The following is a 22,083-nucleotide window of genomic DNA, read 5'->3' as shown; positions in this document are numbered from 1 at the left end:
CTTATTTTATTGGGTGCCGTTCAATAGATTTTGTAAACGACATTCTTTAACTACATGAAACACAACTAACTCAAACGAGAATTTTAAAGCACTGTGTTGTTGTGGTTCCCAATCCTGGTCCTGGAGGACTCCCAACACTTCACATTTTAGATGTCACCCTATTCAAACACACCTGGTTCAACTCACCAGCTTATCAGTGAAGACTCCAAAAACTCAAATGTGTGTCATGAGAGAGACCCCAAAAACATCCAGTGTTGGGGGTTCTCCAGGACCAGAATTAGGAATCACTGGTACAAGGTATACAACTGTTGTGGATTGGTTTACTACTTGTGGTAGTTGTAGTCCTGGGCCCGTATTCACAAAACAAAAGTAACTAAAAACTCACCTATTTAGGAGAAAATCTTAAAAATAATGGACATGTTAATCCTAAATTTAGGACTCCTAATTTTTTTGCTCTGAGTATTTCATAAAATGTTTTAGCGCTAAAACTGCCTCTGAATGTAAACATTTGATGATAATGACCTTTTAAAAAGGTATCACCTTTGGTTTTGAAGGTTACCCCAACTCCAAATTTTCCTTTGGTTATATACTTCATTTTGTTTTTATTAACCAGTTGGGTAAGAAGTAACAGATGTGCTTGTGTACAGGTCGTTTTTATATATATATATATATATATATATATATATACATTTGCCTGTATTACTATCAGCCATGATTATTCTACTCTGTTAATTAAAAGGCTGTTTATATGCATTTCCGCTAATTGTTTTGAAAAGGCTGACAATAAGCTGAACATGTACTTGTTTAATTAGTGATACTTATACAGCATTTTAAAATCTTTATTTGAATGTGGCGATTAACACTTTTTTTTTATTTTTAAGCCTCTATTTGAATACACATAATATTGTGCTCTACACACATTTCATTACACCAAATACACAGAATACACTTTTTAGCAGCATCATATGACCTCTTTAAGACTTCTATTTCTAAGTAAAAGTTTGTCTTTACTTTCTCAGTAAAAGTTTGAATAGGTTCTTTAAGAGAAAACTCTTTGCTAAAAACCTTTACTGTTATTTAGGAGAACTCAGAGTGGAAAGATAAAATGTTTTGTGAATACTGACCCGGATTTAGCACCTTGTGCGCCGTTTAAAATGTTTCAGAATCTGTTCGATACAAAATCGATAATTATACTGCATAATTGAGCACGTTTAAAATGCACGTGTAAAAATAAGCGTGTGTGTTACATGGCGGAGAATATTGCACAATGGCATCTGATATTTTGCTAGGCCTGTTATTGTTCATCAGAGGGCGCTGTTTTTCCAGAGACTCACTGACGTTGTTGGGACAAGAATGTGAGGTTCATGGTAGTAATACATAACGTCTATGTAGTAATGGAGCATTAGTCAGATTATTGTCACAAATTCAAATTAGAAACAGTAGGCTACACTTCCGTTTACTGTTACTGCAAACGTCTCACGATTATGTTTTGAGATTACACTATGCTTTCATAATATCCAACATGACAATTGTTGATTAAGACTGGACTTCAATCTGTTTAAGAGTTTGTTTTTGAGTACCAGTTAAATATTATAGTTAGTCGACCTATTATATCGCAGAGAGTTAGCAATTCTCTGGATTATTGTGATTTTAAACGAAAGCTAAATTTAAGTGGCAATAACATCTAAAATCTAATCACAACAAACATGGAAAATCGACCAGTGCAGAAGGAGACCAGCAGTCAACCACACTTCCTACAGTTCAACAACCTCGCAAGCGAAACAGCTGGAGGAAAGGTGAAAAATGGAGCATTTGAAATAATATCTTATCACTTTATATATATTCTGATATCCGTAGATTGCGTTTGCTCACTGAAATTGATGAACAAACTACTAACATTGTCATTAAAGGTGTTTTTTTTTTTTTTTGCCACGGATGAGTGGTTTGCCCCCGCTAGAAATCTTTTAAAGGTAAAGTCCTTCATGTTTTTAACATTTTCTAGAATTATTTTGTATTAATTATGATGATCTGAAACTTTTAAGAGACACTCCAGAATTCATAGCCTCAGCGTTTACTGAATAGGGAAAATGGATGGATGGCTGGGAGACGGGAGGAAAAGAATTCCAGGTATTAGTCCATCTGCTCAAATCAAAGCGAGTTCATTGTAAAACTGGGAAATAGGGCTCTGTGTGTTTCTCATTTCTCTCTAATGAGCTCTAGTTCCATTGAGCCTGGATGAATTAGAGCAGAATAGCTGCAGGCTACTTCCTTCTCTCATCCATCCAGTCTCTCTGAAGATCTGTGAAATGAACGCATGAGAGAAAGATGTACTGCAATACTGAGACGCTTCCTCATCTGATCAGGCTTTCAGGGCATGTTTTGTAATCTCTAAGAGTGCTCTGTCTGTACTTACAACAGATTTCGGTGATCTCATGAAAGATGCATGTGTCTCTCATCTTGTGTTAAAGGTCACGACTGGTGCATCATTCAGTTAGGAGTTCCAGGAATTATTCATGGCTTTGATGTGGACACATCTTTCTTCACGGGGCACTATGCACCATACACCTCCATTCAAGCTGTGTGTCTTGGTGGGTATCTATGGCTGCAGCCTTTCAGAACCAAAGTATAAGGTTACCCTCTTTATATCTAATATATATCACATTATATCAGATCAGATGCCATCATTCACTCTTGAAGGAGATCGTACAGGCATGGCAGCTTCCCCAAGCCAGTTTGAAGCTGTAGCACAGGTATAAACCATCCTCCGGTGCACTAGATATTTTTTATATGTATAATCTTCAGCCTGTGTTTCTGAGGGAACTCATTCTGAATTTATGTTGAACAGCTTAACTCAGACAACTGGGAGGAGCTTGTCCCGATGACAAAGCTGAAGCCAGGGTACTCTAAATCATGCCACAACTACCTGAATGTCACCTACCCACACAGAGTTACCTATATCCGCCTTAACATATATCCAGGTAATACACCATGAATCATTCAGTGCAATTAAAAAAAATGACAAAACAGAGAATGTGATCATTCATAATAATAATAAAAAATGGCCCGGGGAGAGATGCTGCAGCGGAGCAGCATCTTAGAGAGCCATTTGTTTTGTAAAATGAAAACAAATGAAGGGTTGTAAAATGATAATAAAATATTAACATTTTATTTATATACCACCTAAACACTGGTACAATATGTAGTTCACTTTTTTATGTGGTAATTTATTTACTTATTTTTCTTAGCAGATGATTTCTTGCCTAAGTTGCTTACAAGAATCTTTTGATAAATTGTTGTAACAATTGTAGCTTTGACTTAAAGCTGAAGTGTGTGATTTCTGTGCCACTAGCCACTAAACCTTTCCTGCCACTGGTTGGTCAGACAGTTAGTCCTGGCCTACACCAACACTATAGAGTGCAACACACCCTTACAGTGCCCTTGGTTCCGGAAGAATTTTTCACATAGGAACAAAAAAAAAATTAAATAAAGTCTTTGTTACAGTGTTATAAGCCATGAATCAAACCAGTAAGTTATGATGTGAATTACAAACTTTGATTTGAAGCAAAAAAGTAAATACATTTTTTTTAAAGATGATTTGCCTCAGCATATTAAAATAAGTGTTTTAACAAAAAAAATGACACGCTTTAAATGTTTTATTGATGTTTGGCAGATGGTGGCATTGCGAGGCTGAAAGTTTATGGCATTGGGAAGAAGGACTGGTCCACTGTGTCTAGACCTAGTGATCATGTTGCCCTGGTCAGTGGGGGTGTATGCGTAGGCTACAGCAATGCCCACTTTGGTCACCCATGCAATATGACTGGTGAGAGATTTTTTTGGACTGACAAGTTGAAAAACATCTTAGAGAGGCACTATGGCTCTTTTTTTGTTCAGTTGTGCCAAGAGAAGCATCTAAAATGCAGACCACTTTTACAGACTTTTTCAATCAGGCATGTCATAACAACTCTGTCTGGACTGTTTCCCCTAATTCATTTTTAATAACTTCCTGAGATAATACTACACATCACTTCCCAACAAATAAGTTATGGTCTATTTAATGACTGTTTGGAGAAGATTATGGAATAACATGAGAGATTTCGAGATCTAGATCAGTACTTTCTGATTGTCTGAATGTGTGTCTCTCTGTAGGTCTAGGGAGGGCTGACAACATGGGTGATGGGTGGGAGACAGCCAGACGCCTGGATCGGCCCAAAGTTTTAAAGGTAGAAGCATTCTTTAGGAAACATCACAAATATCAGTTATATTCCACACTGATCCCATATATTGGTTTTCAGGTGGATGAGAAAGGCATATTACAGGTGCCAGGTTTTGAGTGGGCTATTCTCAGACTAGGACTGGCATCATAAGCAAAATTGAGGTAGAAACCAACCATTTTAAAGGTACAAAAAATATTAAATATTAATTTCCAGTTTGTAGGATTTTTTGTCTAAATGTTTGACATTTAAAACAACAGTATCTGTATGGAAGCCTGGTTTCGCCTCAAAATAGCTAATAAAAAATTAGCTTTCAGATAAAGTTTAAAATAAGAAATAAAGTCACCAAAATACAAAATTACAGCGTGAGATATATAATCACATTGTGAGACATATGATACTTTTTAAAAGTTTAGGGTCAGCAAGATTTATTCAGCATAAGAGACTTTTTAATCAACCATTTTCTTTAGGAAATTTCCCAGACTCCTGCAAGATTGAAACCTGCTGTTTGACCCCAGATGAGGAGAACAACTTGATTCGTAACCAGTGGCGTTCTGACAAAACCCTCAAGTGGAGAATTCTTCTTCCTCCTCAAAAAGTATGACTTGCTTATCCGATAATTTCATTTGACTTCATTTTCAACTTTATTCCTTTTTGTTTTAAGTAAATGTGATCACAGTCTTCCTCATCTAGCTGAAGGCACACCACAGACATTTGTTTTCTGGGGCGTCTGTGGTGCAGTGTGGGCCTGTGACTCATGTGTGTCTGGTCATAGCTCCTGACAGAGGGGTCAGGAGACTCAGACTCTGGGGTCGACCGGTGTCGAACAACATGACTCGCCCTCAGCAAATCTCCAAACTGTAATGCCATCATGTACTTTCAACACACAGTTAAAGAAGATTGAAGGTAATCCGTTGTGATTTAAAATATTAACACAATAATGTAAATAACAACACTGAAGACTGAGAACATACTATATACAATACAATACCTTATAGCCTTAGCTTTGGTACAGTATAAAAATAAATTAATGTCAAGGCCAGTGTTTCAGAAAACACCAATAAAATACTCTCAAAATAGCTAATAAAATGAACCTTCACTTATTTTGTTTGCATTGTATATTCCCAAGTCTGACATTTCAGATATAAAAAAGTTTTGAAAATACATATTATGCATATAATACATATTGTATCTGTCTATCAGTGTTAATATGAATGTTTGCCTAGATCAATTTTCATTTTAATTTAATTGAAACAGTAATGTGAGCAGATGCAGACAGTAAGACAGTCTCAACGTGATGGACATAATTAAAGGCATTCCACAGACTGTACAGTGGCACTGAAAATAACAGGATAATTGTTTTCACAACTACCATTTCATATACATTTGGAAAGTTCTGCTTGCATGCATCATATAAAAATCTCCTCTGAAAAATATAATTGTAACAATATAATAATTATTGCTGTTTTATATATGTATTATTATATATACATTTATTTCACATTTTGTTATGTTGCAGTCTTATTTTAAACTGCTTTAAATTACTTTTTTCCACATCAGTCTACACTCCATGCACCATAATGACAAAGCAAAAACAGAACTGTCACAACTAAATTTATTAAAAATAAAAAACTGAAATAAATACATTGCATAAGTGTTCAAACCCTTAACTCATTACTTAGCTGAAGCACCTTAACAGCCTCAAGTCTTTTGGGTATAATGCAACAAGCTTTGCACATCAGCATTTGTCAATTATCTGTCATTCTTCTCCTCACCTCTTCACCTCTCAAGCTCTGTCAGGTTGGATGGTGGCAGATGCACATTTTCAGGTTTCTTCAGAAATATTTGATTGGGATCAGTCCAAGGCTCTGGCTGGGCCACTCAAGGACATTCACAGAGTTGTCTATAAGCCACTCTTGCTGTGTGCTTAGGGTCATTGTCCTGTTGGAAGGTGAACCTTCTACCCAGTCTGAGGTTCTGAATGCTCTGGACTAGGCTTTCATTAAAGCTATCTCAATATTTTGGTGCACTGAGCTTTTCTTCTACTCTGATGAGTCCCTCAGTCCCTGCCGCTGAAAAACAGCCCCACAGCATGAGGCTGCTATCAGCACACTTTACTTTTGGGATGGTACTCTGCAGGTGATGAGCAGAACTGGTTTCCTTCAAACATTATGCTTGAATTGAGATTCATCAAACCAGATAATTTTGTTTCTCACAGTCTAAGGGTCCTTTAGGTGCTTTTTTTGTGCAAATTCCAAGTGGGTTTTTGTGTTTCTTGACTAAGGAGAAGATTTAGTCTGGCCATACTGCCATAAAGCCCAGATCGGTGGAGTGTTGCAGTGATGTTTGTCCTTCTGTATGGTTTCTCCCATCTGCATATATGATCATAGAGCTCAACTAGAGTGACCATCAGCTTCTTGGTCACCAGTCTAGACAAGGCCCTTCTCTATCAGTTGCTCAGTTTGGCCAGGAGGCCAGCTCTATGAAGAGTTCTAGTTGTTTCAAATGTCTTCTATTATGGATAGGCTACGTGATTCTGTGACCCTTCAATGAAGCAGATTTTTTTCTGAACTCTTTTACAGATGTGTGGCTTGACGCAAACCTGTTTCTGAGCTCTTTTGACCTCAAGGGTTGGTTTTTGGTCTGATATGCATTTTCAGCTTTTTATTAAGGCATGTGTACCTTTCCAAATCATGCCCATTCAATTGAATTTGCTACAGGTTAACTTCGCTCGGAGTGTAGTAACATCTACAAGCAATATGAATCCTCCTGAGCTAAATTTCAACTGTCCCAGATAAGGGTTTGAATTCTTATGCAATGGAATCATTTAAGTTTTTTTTATTTTTAATAAATTTGCAAAGATGTTAAAAACCTGTTTTTTGCTTTGCCTTTATGTTGTATGGAGTGTATAATGATGTGGGGAAAAGTAATTTAAAGCAATTTGACAAGCAACATAACAAAACATGAAAAAAATGAAGGGGTATGAATACTTTCGCAAGGCACTGTATACAGATATATATAATATATATAAATATATATAAAATCTTTAATGCTGTAAACTTTCAACTAAAGTGTTGTATTATAAAAGGAACAATGGTGTATAGTTAGATGAAAAATATCATGCCTGCTGTGTGTGTCCCTCTCTGATGGGCAGTATTTTCTAAAATATTTTGATGACATTTTTCTGATACGGGAACATGCATCAACAGGTCTTTGATTTTAAAAAATATCTCTGAGTCAAGAAACCAATTGGAGCTTATCTCTATTTACATGAAAAGTTGCAGTTGACACATTCATTTGACGTTTCTTCCACTACGTGCTTATCCCTCGGAACAGTTGTGAAAAAAGGTGGGATTTTGACATTCAGTGACATGTTTCAAACTTGCTGGCATTTACTCTGTGCAATTGCACAGATAGCTTCTGCAGATGCAGTGATTTTCCAGTGAGCTGTTTTTTTCCTCCCAGTCATTTTGTCATGTTTCTCCACAGATTAAGGCAGTGGACCATAGCAGGACAAATTGTGTCGGCATGGTGGAGAAAGATTCTGCAGGAGTCATGTACTATCAGGTCAGGCCTTCTGTGCAGTTATGAAGCCATAGCCATATAAAATACAGTCAATGGGCCTCATTCATGGAGAAGAAATCTCAATGTAGATTGTTCATGAAACCATTTCAACGCGAACCGTTGCATTAAATTACCTTAAGAATGGGTTTATGAGTTGTTCAAATTCTGTTTGTGTTCCACGAATGAGGCATTTATTCTAACTGAATCTGAATCACAGTGAGAGATGTCACTATTTTTACAAACTATAAAAATCACATTAACTAATATTTCAGCATCGAATGACATATCCAAAACAAAATAAGCAGTATTTAAAACTGCAAAAATGAATATGCATATTGTGCCCATAGTTCTAGATGTCCTTGAACAGCCTGACATGTGGAGACGCAAGACAGCACCAGACATCTCTCATTTCTCTGGAGTCAAACAGGCTGCATTGTGATTAATTACAGTATATTATGCTCACTCATGCAGACACATGAACACTCACTCACTCTCACACACTCAGGGCTCTTTGCTGTGGAGGAAGATAAGTGTTTGTTGGACTGGGCTTAAATGACAGAGGGGGGTGAACTGCACACTCAGCACTTTGCTTTGAGAAAAGGTCAATGTGAAATATCTTGCGTGTCTTTATTATCATGAAATATTACAGCTTGGTTTTCCACGCCAACTATTTTGTTGAAAAAGGTTTGTTTGTGCACATATGTTGTATCATGTATTTGTCAGTTCATTTAAAACAGGTTTCATACCAAATATGTTTCATTTAAGTAACATGAAATGTAACGAAAATGCCTTAAGAGAAAAGTAATGAGACTCAAATGAGACATTTGTTGGCTAATCTAGATATCATATCTAAGATAATTTAGTCTTGGAAGAATTTGATGAGAAGTATATTGAAACTAAAGACTTTAAGCTACAGACTTTCTCAGGGGTATTGTAATTAACTAAAATTAAAATCATAAAGCCAACCATATTTGTTACTTGAAATAAAATGTTGCCAAGCAGACATTTCTCATTTTAATATGGTATAACTTGAAGTAACTAAAACTGAAAATATAATGTAATATAATGTTACACATTTCTGTGTGTGTGTACATGTCTATACTATATAGACATTTTGAAAAATAAAACTGCTAAAAATGACAAAACAACAAAATTACTGAATTATTAACAAACTGAAAATGGAAATTAGAAAAATAAAATCTTTAAAATTATTACTAAAAACTACAAACAACTAAAAAAAAATCAACTTAGGAAACATTAGTTTCTCAGTTATATTGAAATAACTACTTACGGTCGGTGAGAAATCGCTAAGATTTTAGCTGAGACATGAATTCACTCTTAAATAAAGGTGCTTCACAATGCCATGGAAGAACTTTTTTTGTCTAAATGGTTCCATAAAGAACCTTTAACATCTGAAGAACCTTCTGTTTCACAAAAGGTTCTTTGTGGCAAAAGAAGGTTCTTCAAATTATAAAAAAGATAAGAAAGAGATGATTCTTTAAAGAACATTTGGCTGAATGGTTCTTTGTGGAACTATAAATGGAGTATGAGAGTATTTTTTATTTTTTTTCTCAGTCTAAGAAGATGAAGACAAAAGTCTCCATTTGCTTATAGTTTAATCCCATTGCTGTCTGAGAGAAACAATGCAGATGTTAAAGACACATAATTTTTTTTTTCATATTGTATTGAATCTGTTTGAGAGAAAATGTGACATTTAAGAGAAGTAATGTGTGTCTGAATATATATTTTGAATATTTGGATATTTTTGTTTTAAAAATATTTCAAAATCATGTTACATGGCTTATATGTAAATTGGAAAAGCATTTTAAGACTAAATAATCCACATGGTGTGCTATGCATAATATTAATTGATCACCCATCAACAGAACTGCTGGACTGTCACCACATACTGTACTCAGATGGTCCGTTCATCTAGCGCTCACCAGCAGGGGGCGACAGAGGCCCAACAAACCTCTTCTGACCCCACAGGTAATGTGAGACTTGTGTGCATCTGCTGTCTTAGCATGACCTCTCTTCTGTCTGTCACTGTTTGTGTCTCTGTGTAATCCAGTGGCCACAACAGGCTGTAAATGTAGAACTGCATTAAAAAAAGTATTATTGTAAAGCATGTGGATCTGGATTGACAGGGGTTATAAATGATGGTAATTTTTTTTATTTTTGAATTAATTGTTTCTTTAACAAACACCAATTTCTTCAGTGCTCTTTGATCTCATGCAGCAATGGGATTGTTTTACCCCAAACCCTGAAGCTCTGTTAGCGCACATAGTCAGTGCACATTGATGAAGTGGTAAAAAAAAAAAAAGTAACTCTACTTCTCATCACCCAGAGGGAGAGAAACATTTCACCTAGATGCCCTGATCTGATATGAAACGCTCCATGAAATTCAGATTTGTAATACGCGCACCAGCTCCCTAATACATACACAGAAATACACACACACACAAACTCCCTTTTTTGCCTCCACCTTGCCCTCCTCTCTTATTCGGCAGCCCTCTCCATCAATATCTGTCAGTTGGCTGCCAAAAAGAAGGATATGCTCAGGAATTACCTCTTTTTTTCTAACCCTTCCCTTCCAGCATGTTTGGATTTTCTCTGTTTGATCTGGATTGTTAAATAAGACGAATGCTATTAGAAATTCATGGCTGTGCTGTGCCATCAATAAATGATTAGTTTGCTGTGCTTGCCAGTGATTGATTGGCTGGGCAGGGGATGTATTGAAACCAGACTCATTCAATGCCATGGCGAGTCGCTGGGGAACGGCTTAGCTTATCAGTGCCTGAACAACCTAAAGTGGTGTTTGTTAAGAAAGGTAGAAAAAAGAAGATGGAGAGAGAGAGAGAGAGAGAGAGAGAGAGAGAGAGAGAGAGAGAGAGAGAGAGTTTGGAATTTAAGACTGCTGTTTGTAGTTAATTGCACTTATCTACTCTAATCTGATAGATTTGATATACAGAATGCATAAATTCGTCTTGGAAAGTTCCATTTTAACACAGTAAATCTGATCAGTGTCAAGGTATATTAATGACTTTATATTCTGCTATATTTTTATGGTAATATATAATTCTTACAGGCTTCAGAAATCTGTTATGCCAAGACTTTGATAAAAAAAAAACACTAAAAACTGAAATATTACAATTTAAAATAATTGTTTTATATTTGAATATATTTTAACATGTAATTTATTCCTGTGATGGTCAAGCTGAATTTTCAGCAGCCATTATTCCAGTCTTCAGTGTCACATGATCCTTTAGAAATCATTATGAATTACAAATCATGCTGATTTGGTGCTCAAGAAACATTTCTTACTATAATCAATGTTGAAAACAGTTGTGCTGCTTAATATTTTTGTGAAATCCGTGATGAATATTTTTCATGATTCTTGGACAAATAGAAAATTCAAAAGAACAGAATGTGAATCTTTAACAATGAAAAGTCTTCACTGTTAATTTTGATCAATTGTATGCATCCTTGGAACTGTCTTTCCATAAGTAAGTAAATAAATACATAAATCTGACCCTAAACTTTTGAATGCACATCTCTCTGGAATACTTCATTCTGATTGGTCATTTGCTGCATTGAGCAAATAGTGATGCTTTATTGTTTATTTCACCATTGGTCATGGCAAAATACAGTACCATATACATTCATGACTTGTATCATTCCACAATCTCTTTCATGTCAACACAAGTTCAAAGCTCATTAGCGCCATCTTGCAACTCAAAGCAGCTAGTACAGCTATCAACTGTCATAAAATTAGCAACCAGGACTAAAAATATTAATTGTAATATACACAATTAATGGCAATGAAACATGATTAAAGATGACTGAAAGTTTAGGAGTCCCCAAATAAAGCAATTAAAACTTTCTCATGGAAGAACAAAAAGCTGGTAAGAGAACTGTGGCTAAATGTGTTTTGTTGGATTGCAGATTAATAATACATAAATTAATATTGTTGCAGTGTTTTTTGTTACGTGAAGTCAAATCAATATTCCATGTGATATATATATATATATATATATATATATATTACATACTGTACAGTGTACGGAAAGTATTCAGACCCCCTTAAATTAAAAAAAAAGAAAAACTGAAATATCACATGGTCCTAAGTATTCAGACCCTTTGCTCAGTATTTAGTAGAAGCACCATTTTGATCTAATACAGCCATGAGTCTTTTTGGGAAAGATGCAACAAGTTTTTCACACTTGGATTTGAGGATCCTCTGCCATTTCTCCTTGCAGATCCTCTCCAGTTCTGTCAGGTTGGATGGTAAACGTTGATGGACAGCCATTTTCAGGTCTCTCCAGAGATGCTCAATTGGGTTTAAGTCAGGGACCTGGCTGGGCCATTCAAGAACAGTCACGGAGTTGTTGTGAAGCCACTCCTTCGTTATTTTAGCTGTGTGCTTAGGGTCATTGTCTTGTTGGAAGGTGAACCTTCGGCCCAATCTGAGGTCCTGAGCACTCTGGAGAAGGTTTTCGTCCAGGATATCCCTGTACTTGGCCGCATTCATCTTTTCCTCGATTGCAACCAGTCGTCCTGTCCCTGCAGCTGAAAAACACCCCCACAGCATGATGCTGCCACCACCATGCTTCACTGTTGGGACTGTACTGGACAGGTGATGAGCAGTGCCTGGTTTTCTACACACATACCGCTTAGAATTAAGGCCAAAAAGTTCTATCTTGGTCTCATCAGACCAGAGAATCTTATTTCTCTGTTTTTTAGCAAACTCCATGCGGGCTTTCATGTGTCTTCAACTGAGGAGAGGCTTCCGTCGGGCCACTCTGCCATAAAGCCCCGACTGCTGGAGGGCTGCAGTGATGGTTGACTTTCTACAACTTTCTCCTATCTCCCGACTGCATCTCTGGAGCTCAGCCACAGTGATCTTTGGGTTCTTCTTTACATCTCTCACCAAGGCTCTTCTACCCCGATAGCTCAGTTTGGCCGGATGGCCAGCTCTAGGAAGGGTTCTGGTCGTCCCAAACGTCTTCCATTTAAGGATTATGGAGGCCACTGTGCTCTTAGGAACCTTAAGTGCAGCAGAAATTTTTTTGTAACCTTGGCCAGATCTGTGCCTTGCCACAATTCTGTCTCTGAGCTCTTCAGGCAGTTCCTTTGACCTCATGATTCTCATTTGCTCTGACATGCACTGTGAGCTGTAAGGTCTTATATAGACAGGTGTGTGGCTTTCCTAATCAAGTCCAATCAGTATAATCAAACACAGCTGGATGAAGGTGTAGAACCATCTAAAAGAAGGAATAGAAAAAAAGCAAAAATAAAGAGTTAACCCTCTATGGTACGGAGTTGCCATATGGCAACAATTAATTTATACTCATTTCCTTGTTATTCTGAAAAAACTACGATATATCACATTATGGGAATTAAAAGGTTAGGCCTTAAGGTAGCCAATGACGTGCTGTTTTTAAAGTCACATGACAACTGAATGTCCTCCCAAAACTCCTTTTCCCACTGTCACCCTCACACAGAAGACACCTGTTGAAGTGCTCCAGAAATTGCTCTATTAACCTAATTTCTAAACATCTTTTCTCAAGGGGGATTTTTTTGCAACATCTTTGGTAAGTAAATTAGATTTTTCAATCATAAATACATTTTGTCTAACATAGTTTTACTGTAAATTAAGAAAATATCAAGGTTGCCATATGGCAACTCTGTACCACTATGGAAAAATAGGTGTGTTGCCATATGGCAACACTGTACCACAGTGGAATTGCAGTAATGTATTTCCCCATTGGGATTTTTTATAGATAGTAGCATCAATAAAATTATCACAGTTATTTAATGATTTGAAGTGTTTATTGTAGTATAGTTGTATTTATGTATAAATAACAAAATTATGTCTTCATTTCAGAAAATGAATATAGCTATATTTTATGGAAAGGGCAATAGGAAGAGTGCAGAGTTGGCCTGTCATGGAGAATAAAGGGAAGTGCAAATACCCTGGCTGCAGGGGGATCGTCCGCATGAAGTGCAGCAAATGTGACTTGCACCTTTGCATCACAGCTGAAAGGAACTGCTTTTTGCAGTTTCATGGGATGTCATGAATTGTGACTTGAGTTGGACTGAGACATGTGCACAGTGATGGACTAGGAAAACCCACACTGAGGGGCAGCTGTGGCCTAAAAGTCAGAGTGTTGGACTAGTTACCCAAAGGTCACCGGTTTGAGTCTCGGTGCTGGTAGGAGTTGCCGGTGGGTGGAGAGTGAATGAACAGCGCTCTCTTCCACCCTCAATACCCATGGCTGAAGTGCCCTTGAGCAAGGCACTGAACCCCCAGTTGCTCCCCGTGCGCTGGATATAGCTGCCCACTGCTCTGGGTGTGTGTTCACGGTGTGTTCACTTCTCACTGCTGTGTGTGTACACTTGGATGGGTTAAATGCAGAGCACCAGTTCCGAGTATGGGTTACCACACTTGGCAAATGTCACAACTTTCACTTTTCACTTTACTTCAGGGAGCCCCCTATCGTAATACCTGAATTTTATGTTTTCATGTTCTACATGGTATTAGTGCATGTTCCATGCTACCAAACATTTACTTAACTTGTATAAAATACTTTCAAAAAGACTTGTTTTTGGAATCTTTGTGGATGTAAAACAATAAAAAGTTGATGAATTTGATATGCATATATGGTACACAAAAGCGAATTTTTTTGTCCGTTTGCAAGCATTATTATAATACTTTTAAGTACTATTTTGAAGGTTAAATGATAGGAACCTACTTACTTTTGGTTTGCATGAGTTCAAAGTATAAATATCTATCAATATCTAAAAGAAATGTCAATTTAAATAGAAAAGATAATCATAGTTTAAATAGAAAAAACTACTTTTTTGGTCATTTTCCATTGTGGTACACTGTTGCCATATGGCAAAGTTTTCCTAAATACCCCCCAAAAAAAATTTTTTACATTTTTTTTTTGGATTTGTATAATTGAAGCTATTTCATGTAATAAAAACTTATTTAAAAAAAATATTTCATGGTTATAACAAAAATAGAACCATAAATATATAAATTACAACAGCAAAACATCAAAATATCTAAAACCATGTGATATTTCAGTTTTTCTTTTTTAATAAATAATAAAACTGCAAAAATGTTAAAAAAAAAATTTTCTGTCAATATAGGGTGCTGTGTGTACATTAATGAGGAAAAAAAAAAACATAAAAGAAAATAGCAAATGGCTGCAATATAACAAAGAGTGAAAAATTTAAGGGGGTCTGAATACTTTCCGTACCCACTGTGTACAGTATATATATTTTATGTGGGAAGTAGCTGTATAATTTAAGGGATAATTTAAATTCAACTGGTCACTAACACAAAATAAACTCCCTCAGGGATTCATTTTGTGATCATTTCCAACTGACTGTACATTAGGCTATCCCTTACATATTAGTCCAACAAAATTGTGGTTTCACTTGTGTGCGAACATGCTGAGTCTTTAAATCCTAAATTCTTTTTGATGTAGTCTGCAAATCGCCCAGACTCCACAGACTCCAAGTTCATTGCCAAGCCTGAGATGAGAGCAGCCAAGCAGCAGAAACAAGTCTCCAAATCTCCCTGTCTCCACTCATCGGGGGGTAGATACCTGCCAATGGGCCGAGCCGAGTGTGTGTGTGTGAACACTTTTAAGCACCGATGCTAATTCACAGGCTCGTAGACGCTACCTCAGACAGTAGGCAAGAAAATCAGTGCTGTGAAGCGAATATTTTAGCTCTGCTCAAACTCAAATAGAGTCATAAATTAATTCAGCACTTACAGGGAGTCCTCTCAACCTTGCCAGAGTCTTTCTCAGTCTCGCTTTTAGTATTTCTCGCTCTCTTTTATTTTATGTGGGGTGTGGAGACTACCATAAATCATTCATCTCATCATAACCAGATCAGACAGACGATTGTTTGGGTCATACAGTGAACCTTTTTTTTTTTTTACAGCTCCGCTCAGACTGAGCTGCTATTTCCAAAGGCAATGCAAATCAGTGCTTTTTCTGATGGATGTTTGGACATTTACATTTTTTGGTATACTGAAAAGACAGTTTGTAAGATGGATCCATTGAGGGATGCTGTAAAGTCATGGTTGTGCATATTGTGGCTGTCCGGATCGCAGTCTGTTTATTAAATGATGACCTTTGGTGATGAATTCTCTTAATGTAACCTTGGGGAAGTGGATTTGACTCCCTTACACATGTCATCCTGTGTCAGAGCTCCAAATGCACCTCATACCGGCTCGTGATTGACACGGCGTGTTGCTGGTCTTGAGATTCCTATTAAATGCACTCACATATTCAGCCACCCGTCTGCATCAGTGTCAGTGCCACTTTACTGGGAGTGCAGCCAGAGTCAGCGTGGCAGCAGAGGTCAAACATCTCTCCCTCCTGCTTGGGCCAAATCGCATTTCAAACACCCACAGTTGAGGAAATGAGGCCCCTTTTTCAAAGTTTATCCACAAGTACAATTTAGATGCTGGAAATTAAAGCCATTTTTGAGCTGAAAGGTTTAAAGAAGTCAATTTTGTGGTTGTGGAAACCTTTCCAGGTGACACTCATGGGGGGCTTGGGCTTTAACGGTGATTGACAGGCTCATTGAGTTCGTTCATTGTTGAAGAAAGGCAGAAGAGGGCACGTAGCAGGCTGTACGAGACTGAATGAGTGAGTGAGAGAGTGTCAGTGGGCTGAAGTAACACTGATTAATGGCCTTTCTTCAGAGGGCAGCGCGTCCACCACCAGAGATCGCCGGATAAGACCACAGAGGTACCCAAAGCGGACCATTGAGGTGGATCTGCTTGTCGATTAGGTGCCTCTCTGAACTCTTCAGTGCAAAGAAAATAACATGGTATCTAACTGATATTATTAGAAAGCACAGAGATAAAGATGTTTTCCAGGTTCTGATTGCTTGCTTGTGGTTATTAAGGAATGTGTAAGATGATTTTTATCTTTTAACAGTCAGTGTCTGAAGTAAGATAGGAGCAGTGTGACAGAAAATGCCATGACAAAAAAATGAAAGTAACTCTTTACCTTATAGCAACCCTTAGAGAGGCAGAATAACCAGTGCTACGCAACAACTGGACTCTATGGTATTCTGACACAAATTCATCTGGCACTAAGCAGAAGTTAGCTAGGTAAAATAGAAGAAGACAAAATAATTAAGAACCACTTAGATGTACACTGCTTAACTCTAAGTTTTGGGGATCAGTTATTTGTTTAGGTCTTTGTTTTTTAAAGAAACTACTTTTATTCAGCAAGGACACACAGAGCTGATCAAAAGTGACATTTGACACATTTATAATGTTACAAAATAGTTCTATTTCAAATAAATGATGCTCCTTTGAACTTTCTATTCATCAATAAACGCTGAAAAATGTGACGCAACATGACTGTTTTCAACATTGATAATAATAGGAAATATTTCTACTAAATAGCCCTAAATCTGCATATGTGACCCTGGACCACTAAACCAGTCATAAGAGTCAAATAAGGCTGAATAAATAAGCTTTCAATTGATGTGTGGTTTGTTAGGATATAGGATATTTGGCTGAGATACAACCATTTGAAAATCTGGAATCTGGAAAAAAATATATATATATATTTTTGGCTATTGCTACAAATATACATGTGCTATTTAAGTCTGGTTTTGTGGTCAAGGGTCACATATTAGAATGATTTCTAAAGGATCACGTGACACTGAATACTGGCGTAACGGCTGCTGGAAATTCAGTTTTGCCATTACAGGACTAAATTACGTTTTTTTTTTTTTTTTTTTTTTTTTTAAATATAGTAAAACCAAGAACAGTTATTTTAAATTGTAATTATATTTTACAGTATTGCTTTTTTTTTTTTTTTTTTACTGAATTTTTTATAAATACGCCCAGCCTTGGTCAGCAAGATAACATAACACAAGTTCAACCCAGAGAGCCCCTTTCTATGAAAAACTAACACTGTTGTTTGATTCAGAATGATGTGTAATTGTTGGTTTTTCTTTGCCTCTCACTCAGGTATCAGGAAGTGAAAATAGAGCCAATGGATTTCTGCCACCTCACACATCGCACATATCACTATAATCAACACCAGCAAAGCTGCTCAGGACCCGTTAAAAAACAGAGGTATGTTTATAATTTCAAGAAATGCAGTAGATTATCAAACACAAACTGCTCTGTTGATTCAGTGAATCATCATTTCCCTGTATATCTGTTCAAATCAGTTTTTTAAAAATCATTTTAAATTAAATATTAGCTGTTTTAACTTTTGAGGCATTGATTTGACAGAACTGTGTGTATACTAATAATGCATTTAGGGATTATAGACCTAGTCGATGAGTCTTGGCCTTCAAAAGTACTGTAATTCTCCTCACAGGATGCAATAGTTCTTTTTCCCCCAACTTTTCTGTATTTACATAAGTGAAATCTACATCAAGGTTAACCGTCAAGCTCATTTTGTGTTCATCACAAGCATTTATTCACACTTAATGATCTCAGCCGATTCATCAGTCATTCAGCTGGGCATTTCTCCTCAATGAATAACAAAGTCTGCCGATACAGTACGGATGCACTTGATCAATCTCGCACCCCCTCCTTCGTCAAAAGAAATTAGCAATAAAAAAAATCAAATTGCTATCGATTGGTCTTCATTGATTTCCTTTAGTCTTTTCCACTGCAATTACTCCTTGCACAACAGCCACTGTTTTCTGGTGATTGCCGGATGGCCAGCTGGGGTTACAGCCACACGCGATGCTTCTCTCCCTTTCTTTCTCTCTCCCTCTTCCTCACTTCACGATCAAGGTCAACTTTAATCAACCTCAGGGCCTGTCAGCGGCTGCCGACAGCCTCAGCTGCGCCTCGCTCTCAATTCCTTTGGGCCTCGATGCGGCGGCTTACAGAATTACCCTGCTGTTCATCAAACACCCAGTTGCTCATTACTCACCGCACTCCTCCTGGAGTCATTAAGAGTCTGGGATACAAAGGACTTATAGCAGCCAGACGAATGTGCTTTGCTACTCTGTTGGGCCCCACTGTACCACAGGAGGAGAACGTGTACTCATGAGCGACGCTGTTGTCGTTTGTTTAGAGCGTGATGTTGATGTCGACGGCGCTGGTTAATCTCTGACGTTTCACATTATGCGAGGTGCTTGTTGAAGCCATATCACATTATTCACAAACAGAGCCATACTGTAAAAACTGACTCTTGGATTGGTGGTTGGAAAGTACAGATAGTTTATTATTGGGTTATTCTGTTGAATCATTGATGTTTGAATGTGGGGAGGCTGTTTGTAGTCGAATATCTGATATTGATGTGTTCATGGGCGTTCAAAGGAATATTTTGGGTTTGGAACCATTGAAGTTTGCTTGAACCATGGAAGTTTTTTTGCTGATTACCACAAAAAAAAAAAAAAAAAAAAAAAAAAAAAAAAAATTAAATTCCATTGTTTTCCTAAAAAAATCCAAAATTGAGGAAACCATGAACACTTACTGTCAAATGAAAGTAAATGGGGCCAATTTTTATTAGAGTTAAAAGCAAAAATGTGAAGCTTATAATTTTATGAAAGCGTTTAAATAAATCCCTCTGTTAAAACTTGTGAATTACTCAAGTTGTAAAGTTGTTTAAATATCAATTAAAGGGTTCAAAAAAGTTTTTTTTGTTTCCACACTAAGATCATGTTTACATGCAATACAGTATGTTTATGTCTGGTTGCTATACTATTGAAACAGTGAGTATTTAACATTTATGGATTAACTCATTAACATTAATTTCTAATATAAGTGTCTCATTGTAATCCAGATTTTTGCCAAGAATTTGTTATTCTTGTTTAATCAATTTTATTCCATGAAAACTGTTCATTGAGCTTAAAGGGATAGTTCACCCAAGAATGAAGATTCTGTCAACCTCATGTCATTCCAAACCCGCAAGACCTTCGTTCATCTTCGGAACTGAAATTAAGAATTTTTTTGATGAAATCTGAGAGCTTTCTGACCCTGCATAGACAGCGACCTAACCACTACATTCAAGGCCCAGAAAGGTAGGAAGGACATCATTAAATAATCTAATTTCTTCTAGAATAATTTCTTCTCCCGTGTCAGTTGCATTCCTGTCTATGCAGGATCAGAAAGCTCTTGGATTTTATCAAAAATATCTTCATTTGTATTTCGAAGATGAACAAAGGTCTTACAGATTTGGAATGATATGAGAGTGAGTAATTAATGATAGAATTTTCATTTTTAGGCAAACTATCCTTTTAACTGAACCCAGAATATTACTTTAACTTTATCATTTAAGTGCCAGCTGTGGTAAACATGGTTTGTGCTTTGTGTTTTGAATCAGTATACTGTCTATGTCCTCACATTTAGAATATATGATTACACACCAGTGCCTTGATGTCTAATGGAATAAACATATGAAATATTTCAGGCTTGCATTCAAGATGAGCTAGAACATCTCTTGCATATGCCCTCTAAGTGTTTTTGTGCATAGCTTTGCTTTGATGGTACTCAACCTGTCCTACGCAACTGAATCTTTCACATGCGCTGCCACTCACCAACAAACAAAAAGAGTCTGTAAAAGATTAAAAAGCACTGAACTTCCTTTATGACTGATTGACGCAGCCTGCAGTGCACAGTAAGTGGCAGACATGAGGGTCACCTCCACAGTTTTCTACAGTGTCAAGAGCTGCTGCTGTGACCATGTTGACTGTGAGACCACATATACACTGTAATTTATTTTTTTTGTATTAATGGAGTGTTTTAAAAGAAAATACAATTTCAGTTGCTCTACTTTAAAATTGAATATCTTACTATATATATATATATATATATATATATATATATATATATATATATATATATATATATATATATATGAATTGAACTGAATGCTAATTTTTTAGAACATATGGCATATCTGGTTCAGCACTGTCTTCAGATCAGATGTGTAATGTAGAGAATATATATTTGTGTAAATGTATAAATTCAAGTTTGAAGTTGTATCCTAATTCAGATGAGAAAAATCACAAAAATGCAAACCTGATTCCAAAAAAGTTGGGACACTGTACAAATTGTGAATAAAAACATAATACAATGATGTGGAAGTTTCAAATTTCAATATTTTATTCAGAATACAACATAGATGACATTTCAAATGTTTAAACTGAGAAAATGTATCATTTTAAGGGAAAAATAAGTTGATTTTAAATTTCATGGCATCAACACATCTCAAAAAAGTTGGGACAAGGCCATGTTTACCACTGTATAACAGTCTGCAAACGTCTGGGGACTGAAGAGACAAGTTGCTCAAGTTTAGGAATAGGAATGTTGTCCCATTCTTGTCTAATACAGGCTTCTAGTTGCTCAACTGTCTTAGGTCTTCTTTGTCACATATTCATCTTTATGATGCGCCAAATGTTTTTTATGGGTGAAAGATCTGGACTGCAGGCTGGCCATTTCAGTACCCGGATCCTTCTTCTACGTAGCCATGATGTTGTAATTGATGCAGTATGTGGTCTGGCATTGTCATGTTGGAAAATGCAAGGTCTTCCCTGAAAGAGACGACGTCTGGATGGGAGCATATGTTGTTCTAGAACTTGGATATACCTTTCAGCATTGATGGTGCCTTTCCAGGTGTGTAAGCTGCCCATGCCACACGCACTCATGCAACCCCATACCATCAGAGATGCAGGCTTCTGAACTGAGCGCTGATAACAACTTGGGTTGTCCTTGTCCTCTTTAGTCCGGATGACATGGCGTCCCAGTTTTCCAAAAAGAAGTTACAATTTTGATTCGTCTGACCACAGAACAGTTTTCCACTTTGCCACAGTCCATTTTAAATTAGCCTTGGCCCAGAGAAAACGCCTGCGCTTCTGGATCATGTTTAGATATGGCTTCTTTTTTGACCTATATTGTTTACAATGTTTTCTGGAAGCATTCCTGAGCCCAAGTTATGATTTCCATTACAGTAGCATTCCTGTATGTGATGCAGTGCCGTCTAAGGGCCCGAAGATCACGGGCATCCAGTATGGTTTTCCAGCCTTGACCCTTACGCACAGAGATTGTTCCAGATTCTCTGAATCTTTGGATGATATTATGCACTGTAGATAATGATAACTTCAAACTCTTTGCATTTTTTCTCTGAGAAACTCCTTTCTGATATTGCTCCACTATTTTTCGCCACAGCATTGGGGGAATTGGTGACCCAACTTTTTTGGAATCGGGTTTGTATATTAGTAAGCCACATTTTAATCATTTGTCCTTCCTCAAGACTGATAATGCAAACTTGAGTAGTGTGCAGGATTGATATTT

At 36.9% G+C, this 22,083-nt stretch overlaps 1 pseudogene; it reads left to right on the top strand.

The window, feature by feature from the left end:
* The first annotated feature begins 1,776 nt into the window (after positions 1-1,776).
* On the top strand, positions 1,777-5,627 carry LOC122141085 (annotated as a pseudogene).
* The last annotated feature ends 16,456 nt before the right edge of the window (positions 5,628-22,083 follow it).

The sequence above is a fragment of the Cyprinus carpio genome, chromosome B20, assembly GCF_018340385.1.
Source record: "Cyprinus carpio isolate SPL01 chromosome B20, ASM1834038v1, whole genome shotgun sequence".
Classification (NCBI taxonomy): domain Eukaryota; kingdom Metazoa; phylum Chordata; class Actinopteri; order Cypriniformes; family Cyprinidae; genus Cyprinus; species Cyprinus carpio.
The sequence above is the reverse complement of the archived record's forward strand: the minus strand, read 5'-3'. Positions and strand labels throughout refer to the sequence as shown.